We start from the raw sequence: 6,126 nt of genomic DNA, 5'->3' as shown, positions 1-6,126 counted from the left end.
AAAAAATACTGTATGATGTCACTTATATGTGGAATCTAAAAAATAAAATGAATGAATATAACAAAAAAAGAAGCAGACATAGATATAGAGAACAAACTAGTGGTTACCAGTGAGGAGAGGGAAGTGGGGAGGGGCAATATAGGGATAGAGGATTAAGAGGTACAAATTATTAGGTATAAAATAAGTTAAAAGGATACATTGTATAACAGAAAATATAGCCAATATTTTATAATAACTATAAATGGAATATAACCTTTAAAAATTGTGAATCAGTATATTGTACACCTGTAACATAATTTTGTATATCAACTATACTTCAATTAAAATTAACTAATTTTAAAAGTAAATACATTTTTTAAAATTTTAAAATAAATGTTTGCTGAACTGGACTCAAATGAGCTAAATGATCTATGGTGGCTCACTTCTCCCCAGACTCCTACTTTCTTGGGAATATATCTCCTTTCTAGGCACTCGGGTGCTTCCTGCAAGTCAATCTACCTCCTTGCCTCCTTTTCCACTTTCCTGTCTGCACCACAGAACCTTGACCTGGCCGCCTTATCCTGCCTGCCACTCACATCTTTCAATTGCATCTTTAGCAAGACTATCAGTATCAGCGCTCCTCTGCTCCCACTCTCATCTCACCTGCCCAGGCTTGTTCATGAGCCACTGCCTGTATCTCCTTCTTTTTCTCCCTTCTTTCCACTGTCTTCCCCATGACACCTGTGACTGAGGCTGCCTTCCTACCAGTAGTACGCTGGCCCAGCTACCAGCCTTTCCTCTTCCAAATTTCCCCGAATATTCACAATGTTACCTTCCTGGTAAGACGTCATTTCTTTCTTTATTTACTCCCCACTCAAGCTCACAAGAAAAAATGAAAGTGAGAAACCACAAATAAATATACTAGTTCATGTTTACAAAGCACATTTCCAAGGAGATTCTCAAAACTGCATGAGCTGGACTTCATTATTGCCTCTACACCACGGTGAATAGATTAGGAGATTAAGAAAATCATTAACCTCTGGTTGAGAACACAGACTGAAAAAATTTTTAAACAGAGACAGCCAATGTTCACTTGCAGGTTTCACCTGTTAAATGTGTTTTTCCCATGAATCAGTCCATCTGATTAGCTTGATCACCACAGAGTTCCCAGGGGTAATGGGACACAGAAAAAGGCTAGGATTTGGGGAATTTGGAAAGCATACCACATTGTGGGAGAGACCAAAGCAGGATGACAAGCTACAGAAAGTTAGGGGTAAAGTGGTAGGATTCAGAGAGATAAAAATGAAAAAGGAAAAAAAAAAAAAAAAAAATGAAAAAGGAGCCGCTATTCTCATACCTACAAAACAGGGCTCAAAAGACCTCACAAGGTGACACGGAGAAACAGCTGAGCTAACATGAGTGAAAGTACTCTCGGGCTTCAATCTGCCATACATATTAAAGTACTAATGATGAGAATAACCACGAAGAAGTACATTAAGTTATATAAGAAGAATAAGAGAACTCTAACAGCTTTGCCCACAGTGGCCTCACCATCTTAGTCTAAACTCACTAGGGGCAGAAAAAATTATGAAGCTGGGGCAGACTCATTCCACCTTACTGACACAAACCTAATTTAGTTTTGGGTAGCTATGTACTCAACTGAAACATTCCTCAGCCACACCTGAAGATATGAACGGCCAAGGGACAGCTCTGGACGTTGAGGAATAAACAGAAACCAGACGAGAATCTCTGGGAAAGTATTGCTTTCCTGTCATAGATACTGACCTTTCCTCTTTATCTTCTTCTACTTATACCTGTGTGGCAAGCAGATGTAATGGCTGGAACTGCAGCAGCTATATTGTGCACATGACAGAAAAGGCAAAAAAATGACAGACCTCAGTACTGAAATCCTTGAGCCACTGAATCAATACAAATAACTTTCTATATCTAGAGTTCTTGTTGCATGAGGAAAAAGTAAGCCCTTAATTGTTTAAGCAGCTATTATGCCCATTCATTTTTTCTCATCTTTGCAGCCAAACAGAATTCTTTACATATACAGAAGCCTCAAAGAAGAGCTAGAACTGGTCCTGGGCAAACTTGTGCCTTTGGTAAAATGTGCTTTTGACACCTTCCCAGCTTCACTCCCAAAGTCCATCTCCTTCATGATATCCTCTCCTCACTGGCCCACTTCTCAGAAGGCTCAAGTCTCATAGATTTTAGTGCAGTCCTGAAAAGTATCACTCTATTAGATTCCACTGCCTATCTCATGAGACCTTTCTATCCTTGTGTGATTAAATGAATCTCTGGCATTTCACAGTGCTTAATATCTGTAGGAAATTGGGACTTCCCTGGTGGCACAGTGGTTAAGAATCCACCTGACAACGCAGGGGACATGAGTTCGATCCCTGGTCCAAGAAGATCCCACATGCCGCGGAGCAACCAACCAAGCCCGTGAGCCATGGCCGCTGGGCCTGCGCATCCGGAGCCTGTGCTCCACAGGGGGAGAGGCCACAACAGTGAGAGGCCTGTGAAACACAAAATAATAATAATAAATAATAATAATAGGAAATTATTTTACTTACATTATCTCACTCCCCACCAAGTGAGGGAGGGGGGTGGGATGAATTGGGAGACTGGAATTGACATATATACACTAATATGTATAAAATAGACAACTAATGAGAACCTACTGTATAGCACACGGAACTCTACTCAGTGCTCTGTGGTGACCTAAATGGGAAGGAAATCCAAAAAAAGAGGAGATATATGTATCCATACAGCCGATTCACTCTCTGTACAGCAGAAACTAACACAACACTGTAAAGCAACTATACCCCAATTTAAAAAAATAATAAGTTGGGGTTTCCCTGGTGACACAGTGGTTAAGAATCCGCCTGCCAATGCAGGGGACACAGGGTTGAGCCCTGGTCCGGGAAGATCCCACATGCTGTGGTGCAACTAAGCCCATGCGCCACAACTACTGAGCCTGCGGTCTAGAGCCCAGGAGCCACAACTACTGAGCCCGCATGCTACAATGACTGAAGCCCGCGCGCCTAGAGCCCGTGCTCTGCAACAAGAGAAGCCACGACAATGAGAAGTCCGCGCACCGCAACGAAGAGTAGCCCCCACTCGCTGCAACTTGAGAAAGCCCACACACAACAACGAAGACCGAACACAGCCAAAAATAAAAACAAATAAAAAAATAAATTAAAAACAAAAAGTCCTTAGAGCCATGATTTTCAAGTGTGCTCCCTGGTCTGAGCAACGTCAGCACCACCCATAGAAATGTAAATCCTTGGGACACACCCAAGACCCACTGAATCGGAAACTTTGAGGGTGGGTGCAGCACTCTGTGGTTTAGCAAGCCCTCGCGGGGATTCAGACGTGTGCTAAAGCCTGAGGACCATCGCTATAGAGTAGTATGCGCATTTTTCAGATAAAGAAAGTGAGGCCTTTGTGGATTATATTTATTTATCAAAGACCTCAGAGTAATGTGTTAGAAAAAGGCCTTCTGGCTCTAATCTCGGGGTTGTTTTTACCACATACAAGTATTTTTCCAGCCAGATACATGTCATTCTAGAGGTAGTTGTCATTTTGAGAAAAAAGTAAAACCTTATAAACTAATTCACTCTAGAATACAGATAACCTGATAATATTTCTGTTTTTCCTTCTCAAGGGAGTTGGCTTTTAAAAGAAATACAACTCAGATCACGAGCTACACCCATTAGGATGACTGCTAGTAAAACAAAACAAAATAACAAGTGTTACAGAGGCTGTGGAGAAATTGGAGCCCTTGTGTACTGCTGATGGGAATGTAAAATAGTGCATCCACTATAGAAAAAGTATGGCGGTTCCTCAAACACTTAAAAATAAAATTACTATATGATCCAGCAATTCCACTTCTGGATATATACCCAAAAGAATTGCAAAGAGGGATTTGAACATAAATGTGTACAGCAAGGTTCACACTGGCATTATTCACAAAAGCCAAAAGGTGGACGAAACCCAAATGTTCATCAACAGATGAATGGATAAACAAAATGTGGCATATACACGGTGGAATAATATTCAGTCTTGAAGCAAAGAAATTTTGACACATGCTACAGCATGGATGAAATTTGCAGACATTACGCTAAGTGAAACAAGCCAGTTGCAAAAGGACAAATATAGTATCATTCCACTTACATGTGGTACCTAGAGCAGTCAAATTCATAGAGACTGAAAATAGAATGGTGGTTGCCAAGGTCTGGGGGGAGAGGGAAACAGGAAGTTATAATACATACAGAGTTTCAGTTTTTCAAGATAAAAAGAACTCCGTGGATGGATGGTGATGACGGTAGCACAGCAATATGAATGTAGTTAATGCCACTGAGCTGTACACTCAAAAATGGTTACAGCGCTAAATTTTATATTATATGTATTTTAGCACAATTTTTAAATTTATTTTTTCTTTCTTCTTTCTTTCCCTTCTTTTCTTCCTCCCTTCCTTTCTTTCTTTCTTTCTTTGCTGCATTGGGTCTTCATTGCTGCGCACAAGCTTTTTCTAGCTGCCACGAGCGGGGGCTACTCTTCATTGCAGTGCACGGGCTTCTCATTGCAGTGGCTTCTCCTGTTGCAGAGCACGGGCTCTAGGCATGCAGGCTTCAGTAGCTGTGACACGCAGGCTCAGTAGCTGTGGCTCGCGGGCTCTAGAGCACAGGCTCAGTAGTTGTGGCGCACGGGCTTTCTTACTCCGCACCATGTGGGATCTTCCCGGACCAGGGCTCAAACCCATGTCCCCTGCATTGGCAGGCAGATGCTTAACCACTGCACCACCAGGGAAGCCCCTAAATTTATTTTAAAGAAAAGAAAAAGAGAAGTACAATTGAACTTGTAAAATTCCTGTTCACTTCCGATAAAGTACTGGTGATAATACAATCAGGTGATTTCCTTGGTACCACGCAAACCACATCCCCAAAGTGACTCTGAACTCAGGTGCAGGGTGTCACCGAGGGGTGATTTCTTCAAGATTGTTATCAATAAATCAAGTTGGGAAATAGAGTCTTGGCAAGGTTGAAACTATTAGGCTTGGCATCCACCATTTTGAGTAACGGAAAAAGATAAAACCCTCTATTCACCAACAAATGCCTCTTTTCCTTGTGATAATGCTACTAAATTTACAAGCAAGAGAAGGCAGTTAAACCAACGAGGAGCTCTCTGCTAACAAGTCCATCTTGGGGACAAATATGTCCTTTAGGAGTGCTATTAATCCATTCTAGTGGGAAAACAGACATGGCTTGGGTCAAATGTTGATTGTCAGAATCTGTCAGTATTTTTGACAAAGGGCCTTACTAATGTCTCCTCAATTTTTTTTCAATTCTGAAATAATTTCATACTTTTTGAAAAGATATGAAAATCGTACAGAGAACTTCCATAATCCCTTTACGGAGATTCACTAATTTTTACAATACTGCTACATTTTCTTTCTCATTCTTCTACCTATATACATTTTATTATTTATTTCTTTTCTGAACCATTTGAGAATGCCCCATTTCCCCTTAACACACCATTGTAAAGCAATTATACCCCAATAAAGATGTTTAAAAAAAAAAACAAAAAAACAACAACAAAAAAATAAAATAAAATAAAATAAAATAGCAAAAAAAAAAAAAGAATAAGGATTTTTTTTTTACAGTGCTATAATCGTTACCTAATTCAGGAAATTTAACATACATACAACAGTTTTATCTCAGCTACAGTCCATAAGTCAGTTTTGTCCATTGTACCAATAATGCCTTTTATAACATTTCCTTCTCCAGTACAGGATATAGTTAAGGATCACATACAGTATTGAATTTTATGTGTCATGTCCTTTTAATCTCTTTAAATCTGAAACAGTTCCTCAGTCCTTCAGTAGAGGTCAGCTATCATACAGAATATTCCTCAGTGTGGGTTTGGCTGATGGTTCCTTGTGATTAGATTTGGTTACATATGCTCAGCCAGAATACTAATGTGATGTTGTATCCTCAAAGTATCGTATCTAAAGCCCACAAGCCCGTCATTGGTGCTAATGATTTTTATTGCTAGGTTAAGGTGCTGTCCAGTTGCTCCACTGTATATTTACTACCTTCCTCCCTTGCACTTAATAATCTTTGGACAGACATTTTG

The sequence above is a fragment of the Neophocaena asiaeorientalis genome, unplaced genomic scaffold (genome assembly GCF_003031525.2).
Source record: "Neophocaena asiaeorientalis asiaeorientalis breed wild unplaced genomic scaffold, Neophocaena_asiaeorientalis_V1.1 scaffold256, whole genome shotgun sequence".
Lineage (NCBI taxonomy): Eukaryota > Metazoa > Chordata > Mammalia > Artiodactyla > Phocoenidae > Neophocaena > Neophocaena asiaeorientalis.
The sequence above is the reverse complement of the archived record's forward strand: the minus strand, read 5'-3'. Positions refer to the sequence as shown.